At 39.0% G+C, this 16014-nt stretch overlaps 1 protein-coding gene and 1 long non-coding RNA gene across 3 annotated transcripts in view; both read left to right on the top strand.

Annotated features, from left to right (window-relative positions):
• Positions 1–16014, top strand: part of LOC145030628 (uncharacterized) — a 176408-nt gene that overhangs the window by 134941 nt on the left and 25453 nt on the right. Inside the window, exon 1 of one of the 2 annotated variants that reach the window (XM_078979008.1) lies at positions 8304–8725. The exons of the other annotated variant lie outside the window; for it this stretch is intronic. The gene's annotated coding sequence lies outside the window, so the exon portion shown is untranslated. Of the gene's footprint in view, positions 1–8303; positions 8726–16014 lie in introns of those variants that run through there. 2 annotated transcript variants of the gene reach the window in all.
• On the top strand, positions 4918–6062 carry LOC145030629 (uncharacterized). The gene is made up of 2 exons (XR_013676668.1): positions 4918–5080; positions 5833–6062. It is a non-coding gene; the product is annotated as an uncharacterized LOC145030629 (long non-coding RNA).

The raw sequence follows: 16014 nt of genomic DNA, 5'->3' as shown, positions 1-16014 counted from the left end.
GATGGATTTATGGACATTATAGTGTTGGGCTTTTGTTTTGGGATTGGGCCTTAGTTTTGGATCATACTGGGCCAGGGGTAGAATGGTCATTCTACCCCATGAATTGATTAAGGATTATGGTATGGATCCAATTGCTAATTAGGTATATTGGTTGGTAATGATAGCTTAGGAAGTGGACAGGGCAGCAGCTGATGAATTCTTTCGGGAAGCTCTGCAGTTGAGGTGAGTCTTCTCACCATACCAATGGGTCTAAGGTACCAAGGCCGGCCCATTTTATGATAGTTGGTATACTTGTTGTCTAGAGGTGTGTGGCATGAGTATGTGGTAATATGCAGTAGAGATAGCCTTTATGGCTGACGGTAGAGACAGCCTCTAAGGCTATTGATATTGCCATATTTATACATATTTTTAGGCAATATTTGTTTACATTTTTCATGATATTTTGGTTATTTGCATAGAATTATGGTACTTATTTGGATAAATTGTTATATGCAGCCAAAGTAAAGCATTTTCAAAGAAAGGAACCAAAATTGATAAAACATGGAACATTGGAGGCTTGAAGGAAATAAGATTCAAAAAACTCAATGTTTTGGCTATAATAAAAATGAAATTTTTATCCTTGATTTTTGGGTCGTTACAGGAGTGGGCCAGGCATGCGATTGACTTGAGGGAGAAGGCAACAGGCCACATTGTTGCTGCTGTGGAAAGAAAGGCGTCGTCGATGAGTAATACCCACCCCAAGAACACTGACTGCGTGCATATCCACCACCACCGGACCTACCCTGCCGGCCGCCGCCTCTGCCACCAAGTCCACGGTGGTTTCGACGACCACCACGATTACTGGCGGTATTGAAACATTGGTTTTGTTTTCGATTTTGATGCTCATAATTCAAAACAGTGGGAGTGGAGGCGTTATCCCGATGTGTGGCTTGCAAAAGACGGGTGTGATCCTTGAGCAGTGAGCGTTCTGCGAGAGTAAGCATGGAGCGCATTTCAAGAAACGTTAGAAACGGCTTTTGGTGGCGAATGGTTGTGACAGTGTGAGCATATTTTAGAGACAGACCGTTGGTTGTGTAAATAACAAGGTTGCGTTCGAGCACCGGGGAGCCAATATTGGTAAGCAAATCAAAGATAGATTTGATACGGGTGCAGTATTCCATGATTATGGAGTCTCCAATGGTGATATTTCGAAGCTCATCATCAAGCTCCATGGCTTTTGATTCCTTGTTTTCATGAAACAAGTTTTCGATATCCTTCCAAACCTCGGCAGCAGTGGCGTTGATAGTGCTGATGGATTGAAGAACACTTTCAATTAAGGTCACGTAGAGCTATTGTTTGACGATGTTGTCGACCGTCTCCCATTCCGGATCATCTTTGTTCTTATGAGATCCATCAAGGTGATCATAGACCTTGTACCCAATGCAGTGGGTTTTAAAAAGTTCTTTCCATGAATCGTAGTTCAAACGATCTATATCAAGAAGAAGAGGAACATACAATTTTATGTTGGTTATGTTGTATATTTTATCAGTAGGACGGGGTTGAGGGTTGGACGATCCTTCAAGGCATGGTGAGAGACACAAATAATAGAGATGAGAGGAAGAAGACAGATCAATGGAAGCTTAGAAGAAGAAAACAGGAGGAGATCGTCTACAGAACTTAGGAATCAGCTAGGGTTAAGAAAATAAGGCATGATACCATGTTAATGCAAATAAATTCCCATGTCATAGCATTGTGCCTCTCATTATTTGATACCATGTTAATGCAAATAATTTCCCATGTCATAGCATTGTGCCTCTTACGATTAATAAATACTACAAATAATACAAATGGGCTACATACAATATTGGACCGCCTAACTAAATACCAAAGGAGAATACAAGCTAAATATAATACATATACACGTCTAACACAGGGCATAAAGAAAAGGAAATATGATATACTCAAGGGCAAAGTGGTCATTTACTCTCGTTAAGAAAAATACGACACTTATTCTTGACTCATCATTTATCCATACAACATTTAATAGGGAAAAAATAAAAAAACATGTCCTCGCGTCATTTAGGATAAGTTAACATGATCATGTTTGCAAAGAAGTAGAAACAAGTAGGCAATCTAGAACTAAAATTCCGGAAAAAAAATATCCACACTTGAAATCATAGCTGATCTGCCAGATCATGAATGCTAACCCAATTCTCAAGATTGAAAAGTCAATCATATCATGGATTTGCTTGAACATTTACATTATCTATGTCAAAATGAACCATTGAGAAAACGGAAAATCATCTATAGAACAAAAGAAGGTGAAAAAAGCAGTTTAGATGACATATTCAAGTGTTTTACATGCAGAAACAATCATTTTCCAAATAACATTTGGCATAAATAAGACTGTAACAAGATAGAGTTACGAACAAGTAAATTCATATGAACTATGGGGATAATCATGCTTAATTTAGAGTTTACAAAATTGAAAAACTCATAATGTCACAAAAATGAAAAGCTAGAATTCATCCCAAAAAATTAAGCCATGTACTTTAGGGTATATAACTTACATCTTAGATATAAAACATCACAAAACTACTAAAGTAAGTCAAGTAATTTGGTGTTTAAATAAAATTAAACAACGAGAATTAGGTTAACTTACTTGAAACTAGAGATCGGAAGACAGGATATTCGGAGTTTAGAGAGAAAAAGATAGGCGAGACAGAGATGTGAGAGAACGAACAAACTCACCGAGTTTGGAGTCAATTTGGTCAATTGAGTTATTGCTGATGGGCCTATGGACTCTCAACTAAATATTGGATCGTCACTTGGATCCGCCTCGTGTTATTGATATATTTTGGTGAGGAAGAAAAATTAGGTAAGAACAAAGACACAAGGCTTGGCTTTTTTTTTCTTAATGGATTTGAGTGATTAGTATTTTTATCATTATTATTATTGATGAAATGTAATTTTAATATATTTTTATCAAAATAGGGTTGGCCCAAACAATGGAAAACCTGAACGACTAGGCCCATATTTCTAGAAGAGCCAAAAATTTTAGCTACATAACGGTCATTTTATAAATAATAAAAGAACAAATTATTGGAATTGTCCATGTGGTTTATCAAAATTGTGTTTTTAGTCCATATCTTATTTTATGCATTACTATTTTTAGGTTTTGATATTGTTACGATGTAGGTCCTTACCCGATAAAAAATGTAGGCTCTATTTCATAGTTGTTGATTAAGAAAGTGTTGATCGGGAAATCTTTGTCTGAGTAAGAAATTCTGATTGAGTAAGAAACCACGTTGTTTGACATCTGACTGAATGTGCTGACCGATGCAAAATGACTATTTTACCCCGATGCAAAATGACCATTTTACCCTGATGCTCTCTACGTTTATATGCAAAATAATAATAATAATAATAATAATAATAATAATAATAATAATAATAATAATAATAATAATAATAAAATTAATATTGATATTAATCAGCGTTATACATAAAAATAAACGTTTGAACAAAAAAAAAAAAAAAAAAACTTCTTGCATAGTTGTAATGATGTTGCCTTGTGAGTATGAGGTCATAGGTTCGTTTCCCATTACCCCATTTTCTTTTGCTAGGCACCGAACTTTTAAGGGTAGCATTGGAAAACCCTTCTTTCTTTCTAGTCAGCCATCAACCAACTTCTTTCTCAATTTGATTGAGTCAGCCAAAAATTTATGACTTGACTCGGTCAAATGCATATCAAACTGGGCCGTACTCCACCTCCATCACTTATTCAACCATTGATCACCGCCCAAAGTTAATATATATATATATATATATATATATATATATATATATATATATATATATATATATATATATATACCTAACACTTGCAATAAATTAAAATGACAACAAATGTATCAAAATATGAAACTAACACAAATCTGAAAAACACTTGATTCTTCAACCACCCATCCTCGTCTACGTTAGAATTAACCCATATTTAGAAGAATCTATTCATTTTTTTGTGACCTCACGTTTTTCCAAATTACAATGTAGTCAATTTTATGAATTTACATACTTATTGAACAAAAAAAATGAAAATCAATAGATAAAATAACATCCATTTTGTGAATTTGTAACAGTAAGCCCGGGTGTATATATCCTTTCAAAACAATTGGTTGTATAACAATAACTCTTGTATCTATTGGTAGAATAGTACCATGAAAGGTCGTATTGTTATGGGAGGAATTGTTGACTTAGTACTATTAAGTTGTTAGCGTATAGACGATGTTTATCATTATAAAAGTAGAACCTAATGAGGTTTAAATGCATATTTTTATTGATCTAGTAAAACAGCCAAGACAATATAGAATGTATGAGCAAAGGAATACACTAAGACGAAGTCCGTATGAGAAAGTTATACATATTTGAAATTGATGATTGAACTAAACTTGAACTAATGAGAGCAAACACTACCTAAAAGAAATGTTTAGGCAAAACACGAACGATATTTGGAAGCACAGCCATGCTTTGGTGTCGAGATGCTAAAAAGAGGGTAGAAATGGGTTTTTTTAAGGAAGTACGTTGATATTCTTAGCATGGTTGGCCAAAATGCGGCTGTGTTTTGGAAGACATCGCAGTTTGAACCATCTACAACATTTATAAGAGGTAAGGGTAGGATTGTTGGGGTCATTTATGTTTATCATCTCTAAAAGTAAAAAATAAGTAAAAGAAGTTATAAAATAAATACCATTAGAATGAAAAGTCATTTCACCTACCAAGACAAAAGTTGCTAATTTCACTACACAACTCGGACCACCAATGTAACAAACAAAAGGTTGGAACAAAGTTGCCTATTTCTCCATACCACAGGGACCATTTATGTAAAAGTTCTCTATATTTTAGCTCGGTACACCAGTTCTCATATTTTAACCGGGTAAAGTGTGTGCGTGTGCGCGCTCGTGTGAACGGTTTGAAGAACGAAGAGAAGAAAAGTGAAGGTAACTTCCAAACTGAAGCAAGAATCAATATGAAGTACCAAGTTAGAGGTTCAATTGGTGAAGAAATTAGCTGGAAGTTGGGGAATCGAGGTTCCACTGGTGAGGTAAAATCCATAACCCTAAATATTTGTACGCTTGGGTGTTTTATTGAATGAAATAAGCATGCTCAAAAACCAGTGTAAGGCACGGTATATCACATATTTATAGTTACTGATAATAAAAGGATGATAATTTTGGGTTTTCATAAGTTAGGGTTCGTACTTCAACCAAATGTATGAAATTTTGCGAGTCTATGTATTTGGGGAATCACATTAGCAACAGGACTGTACTAGTAATTGGTTTTGTAAATATTTGGTTGCAAAGTTGTAAATGCAACTGTTGGGCAATGTTGATATTGTTTTAAACCGGAAATTGAAGGCACTGATTTTAATTTGGATCTAAATGTTTTCTGAAATAAAATCCTTAATCTGGTTTCACATCCAAAAGATTTCATTTTTTCAGGTATCCCCAATGATTCATCAAACCCCTCAAATTTTGTCAAGTAAAACATAATTATAGTATTAGGAGGGTAATTCTGACCTTTCATGTCATCTAGTAACTCATTAAATTGACTTTACCAAAGTTGGAGTCTTGACAATATGACTTGATGATTGTTGAATATGTGATAACAGAGAGACTAAACCATACCCTTTCATTTCTTGAATTCTCCAATGTGTTAAATCTACTGATATTGTAAGGAGAATTCGTTGGTAAGTTTGAATTATTTGAAGAATGGAAAGTACAATGTTATTATTAAGGAATTACTCTTATAAGATTACACATTGCCCTAATCGATAAAAGTCATGTTAATTTTTAGTTAGAATACATCATAGTGGGGTGGAAGTAAGTGCTAATGAAGTAGAGATGGAGCTTTCGGGGTTGAAGCTTGGGATTTTATAGACAAAGTCAAAGTACGTTGACTTTTTTGATAAAAGTAGTATCCTAAGTTTATTTATATTTGTTTCTTTATGATTGTAAATTTGAGGAGAATCCTCATTAATATTGTTAGGCATAAAGTTTGTTATATAGATTTCTGTTATGGTATTATATTGAATCCATTTCTATTGCCTCGTCTAGATAAAGTGATTCTTGGATTTGTTTTTCTATGATTGAAAATTTGAGGAAATTTCTGATTGAGATTGTTAGTTAGAAACTTTCTTATAAAGTACATCGCTTTTGTTATGGTATATTGGGCTTCTATTGGAAATGTTAAATGAGAAAGCTATTAGGAATTATGCTGTCGGGCCCTAATGTTTAAGTGTTATATTGAATACCTTTTTAAACCCATTCTTTTGGCCCTTGAGATTAATTAATCACCTAGTCCAGGTGACCATTTTTTTATTATTGTCAAAAGCCCAACCATCCTCGATTTTTTCACCTTTGTATTTATATATTTTATGCAGGAATTTTATGTTTAGAAAAAAAAAATGATGACCAATAATTTCAGGTGCTTATTAAAAGGTAAAATCTATTTTGCACGTCATCCTTGCTGCCTATAACCTTTTTTTTGTGTGCATTAATTCGAGGTCATACTTTTGAGATGATGGTGATGTGAATTCGTGGCTTGGTTTGGATCATGTTTGCTTCCAACCAAGGACACCTTTCAGAATCAAAGGAGATAGGCTATGAAGCATTCCTTTGAAAAATTTGGTTCTCGTTTTCTAATAATTAATTCTTTTCCCTTTTTTTTTCAACCAAAATTGCATGATTGTATATCATGAGTCTTACACATAATTTCAAGATTCATAATACATGTCCTAAATCACATTTGTTATCCTTTAGTTGTGTCCAAAGTGACGGATTACGTCATTAATTTTATTTATTCAACCTCATGTGATTTTAGTTTGTTGTGGTTTTTGTCCATGTCGGAGGCAAAAAGACAATTTTACCCTTATTAGATATTTGTATTACTTTTTTATTATAAATTTAGTACTATATGGTTATTAAAATAAGCGGGCTCCATCCCCCACCCATCCCCAATTATTTTAATAACCATTTAATAATAAATAAATAGTAAAAAAGTAAACAAAAAATATCTATTAAGGGTAAAATAGGCGAAAACTGCAACAAATTAAAATCACAGGGTCGGAGTGAAAATATAGTTTGAGGGATGGAATCCGTAACATGTGACAAAACTCAAGGACAACGAATGTAATTTAGTCTAAAACTTATAATGTAGAAAGTCTATGTAATCAAAATCAAAATTAAAAAATATATATTTTTTCATCCAAATATGAATGATTTTATATACTTATAAAAAAAAGCTTCTAATGAACACCTTGGAACATGTAAAGATTTTTTGCTAATGTCATCAGAAAATAATAAACAATTACTGGTTTAAAGTGAAATCCATCAAATATGAGGGTATTATTCACAATATTTGTTTAACATGTGCAGCCTTATAAATTGCCCCGCTTTTTCCCTATAAAATACCCTTTTCCACCAACCTTACTCAATGAAAAGAATCTAAAGATAAGATGCATGTATTTGCTTTATTATTGATTTCAATCGAATCCCCTTTGGGAAATTGTTTGCTATGCCTATACCATAAGTAAGGATATCGACAGAGTCTCTCCATGGCATCACTAACAACCGGATTTTAGATATTCATAGGATCTCATAAATAGTTTTTTGAAATCAAAACAATTTTTTCAAATTAGAGTGTGTCATAAAGTCTATTTTACAAAACATTTAGTTATTTTATGATAGCTTAGAAAAAAGTTGTTTAGTGATAGTACACATCACATTTTGGCCGTATTTGTGATTTAAGTTTTTAAAGCAGTTGGATTTTCAAAGCTGGAGTCTTTTCAACTTTTAGAAAAAATAAACTCAAAGATTTTCACAGAATTATGTACTTTACTAATATTCTATATAAGTTTAGAAAAATAAACTCATATTAGAAACAACATATATGGTACAATTATTAACAACCCCACACTCCACCTCCCATTTTACTTTATATTACTTTATATCAAACTTTAAGAAAGTTTTTTCCCACTGTCTCAATTTCTCAATAATATATTTTGGGAATATATTACTAAAATAACCAAAATAGGATTCGTTATCATTGCTTTGAAAAATTGGTTTGACTAGTTTTGCAAATTGCTGTTTTTTGGCTAAATTTTAGGTTTCAATAGTGATTCGTGCTCATCAGCCAATTAAGTATGCAAGAGGAACAGGAAAACACTATACCAAACGACAAACATAATACCAAATAGTATCTAAAAACAAATATTTATGCTAAAATTAATTAAGGATTCACAGTCAACAAATATTTTTTACTTAATTAAAAATTTCGTAAATGCGAATATTATTTGACAGAATACCACTTATTACTTTGCAAATATGAATTCTCAATCTGCTCCCCAAATGTTCATATACACAAGGGGTGCACCAATGTGTTCTCTTTCTTGAATGACCAATTATTCTACAGCTACTATATTTCAAATTATTTTTTTATTTAGTAATTGATAAATATTTCTTAGAATGTATCGGACAAAAAACAGTAGGTGTGAACACCTCAAAAGTTAGGTGTGGCCATCTCCAAATTACCATCACGCCCCTTCCCCTCACAAAAGTCTTATATAATTTGGCTTTTGTCATACTTGTATCTTTCACAGTTCTTAGTATTATCCTCAAAAAAAAAAAAAAAAAAAAAAATTCTTGTGTTTACAGGGAAGAAGAAAAGAGAAGCATTCACACTCACACAGGTATTCATTCTCCTTTCTTTACTCATTCACATACACACAATATCTATTTAGTTTTCACAAATAAAGTTGTATTGTTTTGTTTGAAACAATCAGTGGTTTCGTTAACCCACAATGCCTCTTTAGTTTTCTCCTTTGATTTTGGAAATATTGGTTTGTGTAAGAACAATTACTGATGGAAACCGGAAAGAAACATGCACTCACTAAAAACTCGTATTTCTTCATCAAAATTGGAAAAGGGAGAAAGTTGATTGATCCTTTTGAAAATTTTAACGTAGCTTTTGATTGTTGTAAGTATTTTGGATTCAATTTTTTACGTAGTAATATTTCTGTTTTGATTAAATGTTTCATTTTGAGTTTTGTATTTTTGATTTTATAGAAACAATAAATATGATAAAACGGTTAAAAGGCAAATCTGATGGTGATGAGTGGCTGGACAGGTTTTTAACATAACTGATAACATTAATCGTTATTGGTATGAAATATTTTGGATCAAAAGTAAAAATGAACTTGACCACTATAAATTAAAGTTAAACTTGAAAAATATTGAATAATTTAATGATGAAGTGTATCTTGCTTTTATATAGATACATTTGTTTTAAGAGACTATTACACAAACCGACTAAAATAGATAAGAGTATGATAACAAATGGGACAAAACTGCAAATATAATCCTTGTGGTATGTATTTTTTATTCAGGAAAAACGTCCAAACCATTAAAGTTTTGGATTGGTGGTCTTTTTGAGCATCTTTCATTGCATATTTGGTCATCAGAAAACTGAAAAGACTAAATCGCCTTTTTGAAATTTTTTTTTTGCTTTTTTCTTTATAATTTAAAATTTTATTAATCTCTCTCTCTCTCATAAAAGAAAAAAAAACTCACCCTCATTTCATCTTTTTGAACTCACATTGATACAAATGTTTGAAGAAACAATGGATGAAACATGGTAATTAGATTGAGAAATCTTCTTTCACGACTTGTACTCTGTTTCTCTGGGTTGTTCTTGTAACATCCCAAAAGAAATGACCCAAAATTTTTTTTTTTTTTGAATAATTACTAAAAACACCATAATAAAATCATAAGGTAAACTCGTACGTCAATATCTCACAACAATAGTAAAGTGTTATAAGTAAACTGAATCAAGAATGTATTAGTCACATCTATGAAAAACAAAACAACTCCCAGGACAAATGATGTTGTGGTGTGTGTGTGCGATGCCATCAACTTGAGCTCTTCCCTTTGCTTGCGGAAGTACCTGAAACCAAAACTGAAACTGTAAGCACGAAGCTTAGTGAGCTCCCCCAAACTACCACATACCATATAATACATATAATCACATACTGGGCCTTGCCCACTGCATCGGACCGAAGTCCGGAAACTGCATCGGACCAAAGTCCGGAACTAACCAGGGCCTTGCCCTCTGCATCGGATCGGGATCCGGAACTACTGAGGCCTTGCCTCCTGCATCGGACCAAAGTCCGGAACTACTGCATCGGACCGAAATCCGGAACTAACTGCATCGGACAGAAGTCCGGAACATACTGAACATAGCATCACATAAGCATATCAACTAACATGAGTACATACATAGCATACTGCATCGGGATGTAACCCGGAACACATAACACAAAATACTGTCTGAGCCACGAAGGCATCAAACATACTAAAATCTGCATCGAACCGAAGTCCGGATGCTACTGCTAGCTAAACGGGCCGGCATTGTGGCCTTAGACCCGTTCCTACTGAAAGGAAACTCACCTCGTGATCTGACTGCTGAGTGTGTGGCTCCGGGAACTATCTGCTGCTGCTCCGGTATCTCCCAGGCTACAAATCCACAATTACACTCAATCAAATTATTAATAACTGTATTGGGATAAATGACTCCTTTACCCCTGGCTAAAGTCAATTCTCCTGGTCAAAGTCAACTTTACAGTTGACCTGACTCGCCGAGTTGGGCCGCCAACTCGCCGAGTCCCTACTCTCATTCCTCACCCTACTCACCGATACTCGTCGAGTATGGCATCAACTCGACGAGTTCTCTTTCGAATCTAAAACCTCAGGCAATCTGCATCAGACTTGCCGAGCCGTATGAACAACTCGACGAGTTGTTCTTCGAGCTAAGAAGATTGCCTTGGACTCGCCAAGTTGTATGAACAACTCGCCGAGTCCCTCCATTACTGAGTCTAACCACAACTCACTGAATCCACTCCATCACTCACTGGTCTCACTCGGCATCACTCAAAAAGGGAAAAATCGGGGACTCGCGGCTCGACTCGCCGAGTTGTTCTTCCGACTCGCCGAGTCGCTTGCATGCAGCAACTCAAAACTTGATTCTGCTTGAATCTAGTGCATAAAACTTATAGATCTGGACTCCCTTAACTCGATTAGCACGTAAAGATTCTATCTTTACGTGCCCATATGCATTCATGGAGATAAAATGGCTCAAAAAGCATAATAAAGGCTAGATCTAGGGTTTCCATGCAAAGTATCTTCATAAAGGCAATAGATCTGGGCTCTGAAACTTCTCAATGAATAGATCTAAGGATATCTCGACTTATTAGGGCATCCATACAATCATAAGGCTTGGGAAAAGCATCAACTAGATCTAGAAGAGTTCTAATGGAGGTTTAAAGCATAAAACAAGAGGGAAATCCGAAGAATACCTCAAATAACTCTGATTTGCCCTTGGATCTTTGCACTACTCCTCTTCTCCTTGCTCCTTTCTTCTTCTCCTTCTTCAAGCCTTCACAAATCAACACAAGAATACTTAGATCACTCAAGGATGGATTAGGGTTTTCTCACAGCGTTCTGAGGGTGAAGGAGGCGAGAATGGGGGCTATAAGGTGGATTAAATAGTGAGCAACCCGGAGATTTAGGGTTTCAACCTGGCAGGCCGACTCGTCGAGTCCCGAATATGGACTCGCCGAGTCGCCGATCTATACGCTGATCAACAACGCGACCCTACTCAACGAGTCGGGACACAGACTCGCCGAGTTCCTCCATGAATTTCAAAAATAAATACTAAAAACCACATACCAGGGATGGGTCGTTACAATTCTCCCCCACTTGACTCAGACTTCGTCCTCGAAGTCTGCTGCTGCATCTGCAAATACCCCGAGATAATGTTCTCTCATTTCATCTTCAGCCTCCCACGTCCACTCAGACCCCTTCCGGTGCTCCCACTGCACCTTCACTAGCTGAATTACCTTGTTCCTCAAGGTCTTTGCTTTCCGGTCCAGAATCGCGACCGGCCTCTCAATATAATTCAAGCTGCTATCCACCTGGATATCCTCTAAAGGAACAACTGCTAACTCGTCCACCAAACACTTCCTTAACTGAGACACATGGAAAGTGTCGTGGATCTGGCTAAGCTCTGCCGGAAGATCTAACTTATAAGCAACCCGACCCACCCGGGCCAAAACCCTGAAAGGACCAATAAACCTGGGACCCAACTTGCCCCTTTTCCGGAACCTGATAACACCCTTCCAAGGTGAGACCTTCAGAAGAACCATGTCACCCACCCGGAACTCCAAGTTTGAACGCCTCCTATCGGCGTAACTCTTCTGCCGACTCTGCGCAGTCTGCAGTCTACTACGGACCTGCTGGATCAACTCGGTCGTCTTGAGCACCACCTCTGTGCTCCCAATGACTCGCTGACCCACCTCACCCCAACAAATCGGGGTCCTGCACTTCCTCCCATAAAGCATCTCAAAGGGAGGTCGATCGATGCTCGTATGATAACTGTTGTTATATGAAAATTTCGCTAACGGAAGATACGTATCCCAACTGCCACCAAAATCCAAAATGCATGCCCTAAGCATGTCCTCGAGAGTCTGAATCGTCCTCTCACTCTGCCCGTCCGTCTGAGGGTGGAAAGCAGTGCTGAAGTGGAGACGAGTACCCATCTCGTCATGGAACCGCTTCCAGAATCGGGAGGTAAAACGGACATCTCGGTCTGACACCACCGATACCGGCACTCCATGGCGTGCCACAATCTCACGCACATAGATATCGGCTAACTTTTCTGCCGATATACTCTCCTGGATCGGGATAAAATGGGCACTCTTCGTCAACCGATCCACTACTACCCATATCGAATCTACTCCTCGTGCGGTCCTGGGAAGCTTGGTGATAAAATCCATAGTGATGTCCTCCCATTTCCACACGGGAATGTCTAACGGCTGCATCTTGCCATTAGGCCTCTGATGTTCTGCCTTGACCTTCCTGCAGGTCAGACACCTCTCCACATACCAAGCAACATCCCGCTTCATGCAGGGCCACCAATAATCGGGTCGAAGATCTCTATACATCTTTGTTGCCCCTGGATGGATAGAAAATCGAGACTTATGAGCCTCGTCCATCAACACCTGTCGTACTCCGCCTCCGTACGGTACCCACACTCTCCCATGAAGGGTTAACAACCCCCGACTATCATAATCGAACGCAGCTACTCGACCTACAATCCTCTCACATTTCTGCTTCTCTTCCTTGAGGCCCTCAACCTGAGCCTCCCTGATCCGTTCCAACAACGGAGTAATCACAGTCATTCTCAAACACAAATCTCTGATAGGGGCTGCTGTCACCTTCCGACTTAAGGCATCGGCCACTACGTTGGCCTTCCCTGGGTGATAAAGGATTTCACAATCATAATCCTTCAGCACATCCAACCATCTCCTTTGCATCATGTTTAGACTCGGTTGATCCATAAGGTATCTCAGGCTCTTGTGATCCATGTAGATGGTACAACGGACCCCATAAAGATAATGTCTGCAAATCTTGACGGCAAACACCACTGCCCCCAGCTCCAAATCGTGCGTAGGATAATTAGCCTCGTGAGGCTTCAACTGTCTCGAGGCGTAGGCTATCACATGCCCCCGTTGCATCAACACTGCTCCCATACCTGTGATTGAGGCATCACAGTAGACTACAAAATCCTTTATCCCCTCGGGCAGGGAAAGAATCGGAGCCTCGCATAGCCTTTGCCTGATGGTCTCGAATGCCGTCTGCTGCTCAGGCCCCCAACGAAACACCACCGACTTCCTAGTCAGTCGGGTGAGCGGTACCGCAATCTTGGAGAAATCCTGAATGAACCTCCGGTAATACCCTGCCAACCCCAGGAAACTCCGAATCTCGGTTGGAGACCTCGGGACTTCCCACTGCATCACGGCCTCTATCTTGGCCGGATCTACCAATATACCCTTCTGGTTGATGAGGTGACCAAGGAACTGTACCTCACGCAACCAAAACTCACACTTGGAGAACTTCGCGAAAAGCCTCTCCCTTCTCAGCACTTCTAGCACCTCCCTCAGGTGCTCCTCATGCTGCTCCTGAGTCTTGGAGTACACCAAGACATCATCTATGAATACTATCACAGACCGATCCAGCATCGGTCTGCATACGCGATTCATGAGGTCCATGAATGCGGTTGGAGCATTAGTGAGCCCAAAAGGCATCACTACAAACTCATAATGACCATATCGGGTCCTGAAAGCAGTCTTTTGCACATCTTCGCCTCTAACCCGCATCTGGTGATATCCGGAGCGTAAATCGATCTTGGAGAACCAAGACGCTCCCTAAAGCTGATCAAACAAATCATCTATCCTCGGGAGAGGGTAACGGTTCTTCACCGTTACCTTATTCAGCTCCCGGTAGTCGATGCACATATGATGCGACCCATACTTCTTCTTCACAAATAAGATCGGCGCCCCCCAGGGTGAACTACTCGGCCGAATAAAACCCTTGTCCAGCAACTCCTGCAGCTGCGTAGACAACTCCTGCATCTCAGGGGGAGCTAACCGATACGGTGCCTTGGCTATCGGAGCCGCACCAGGAATTAGGTCAATCCCAAACTCGACTTGTCTCTCGGGAGGTATTCCAGGTAAATCCTCCGGGAATACATCCGGAAAGTCTCGCACTACCGGAACATCGTCCACTGTCGACTTGCCCTCCTCCCGGGCATCCATAACGTAGGCTACATAGCCTGCGCAACCCTGCTGAAAATAGCGTCTCGCCCTCGCGGCTGAACAAAGAACTGGTCCACGCTGTGGCCTCTCGCCCTGAATCACTAACTCACCACCACTGGGAGTGCGAATCCTCACTAGCTGTAACTCGCAATCAATCACGGCCCCGTTGGGACTCAACCAATCCATGCCCACTATAACCTTATTTCCTCGCAGGGGAATAGGGACCAAATCCACCAAAAACTGCTCATCAAACAACTGGAGAGAACATCCTCGATGTACTCTGGCAACCCTCACGGTCCTATCATCTGCTATCTCAACCTCTAGTGGACAATCCAGCTCCCCACGAGCTCTACTAAATTTCTTGCTAAGTGCTAGCGATACAAACAATCGGGTAGCCCCCGAATCAAATAATACTGTAGCAGAGATGCCGTTCACAGAGAACGATCCTATACAAAACATATAACCATAAGCAATACTCAATAATAATAACAATAATGTAGAGATGAAGGGAAAAATACATACCCGTCACCACATCTGGAGTCGTTCGCGCCTCCTCTGCTGTCATCTGAAAAGCTCGGCTCCTAGCCACTGGTGTCTCTGCTCGGCCCTGACGGCCATCTGTAATCCTCAAAGTAGCAGGGGCAGGTGCAACCACCTTCCCTGCTGCAGCTAAACTTGGACACTGGGACTTTTTATGTCCCCTCTAATTGCACTGAAAGGAAATCAGATCTGATGCTGCAACAGCAGTAGCAGGGGTCGTACAATCCCTGCTCAAATGCCCAGTCCGACCGCACTTGTAGCAGCCGGAACTCCCTGCCTTGCACATTCCCTCGTGCAATCTCCCACACTTGCCACATCGACCATGGCTCTACTGACTCCTGGACCTGTGATCAGATACCTTGGGCTTTTTGCCCGAACCTCCTGAACCCGAAACCGCCTCCGGTTTCCTCTTCTTCTCCATCTCTAGGTCAATCTCCCTCTCCCGAGCTCTAGCAATCATGTCATCCAGCGTTTTACAGCTGGACCGGCTCACAAACATGCGGATATCACTACGCAACATCTCATGATAACGAGCCTTCTTCATCTCCTCATCGGCTGCATACTGAGGAACAAGAAGAGCCCTCTCCCTGAACTTGGCGGTGATCTCCACCACGGTCTCTGTAGTCTGGGTGAGGTCCTGAAACTCTCGGGCTAACTGCTGTACCTCAATAACTGGTGCAAACTCTGCCCTGAACCTGGTAGAGAAATCGTCCCAGGTCATGGCATCTAACGCTGCATCATCTCCAATGGTATGACCGACCTCCTCCCACCAATCCCGTGTCCTGTCC

The sequence above is a fragment of the Lactuca saligna genome, chromosome 2 (assembly GCF_052625555.1).
Source record: "Lactuca saligna cultivar CGN05327 chromosome 2, ASM5262555v1, whole genome shotgun sequence".
NCBI classification, from domain to species: Eukaryota; Viridiplantae; Streptophyta; class Magnoliopsida; order Asterales; family Asteraceae; genus Lactuca; species Lactuca saligna.
Note: the sequence above shows the minus strand (reverse complement) of the source record. Positions and strands in the feature narration are given on the sequence as shown.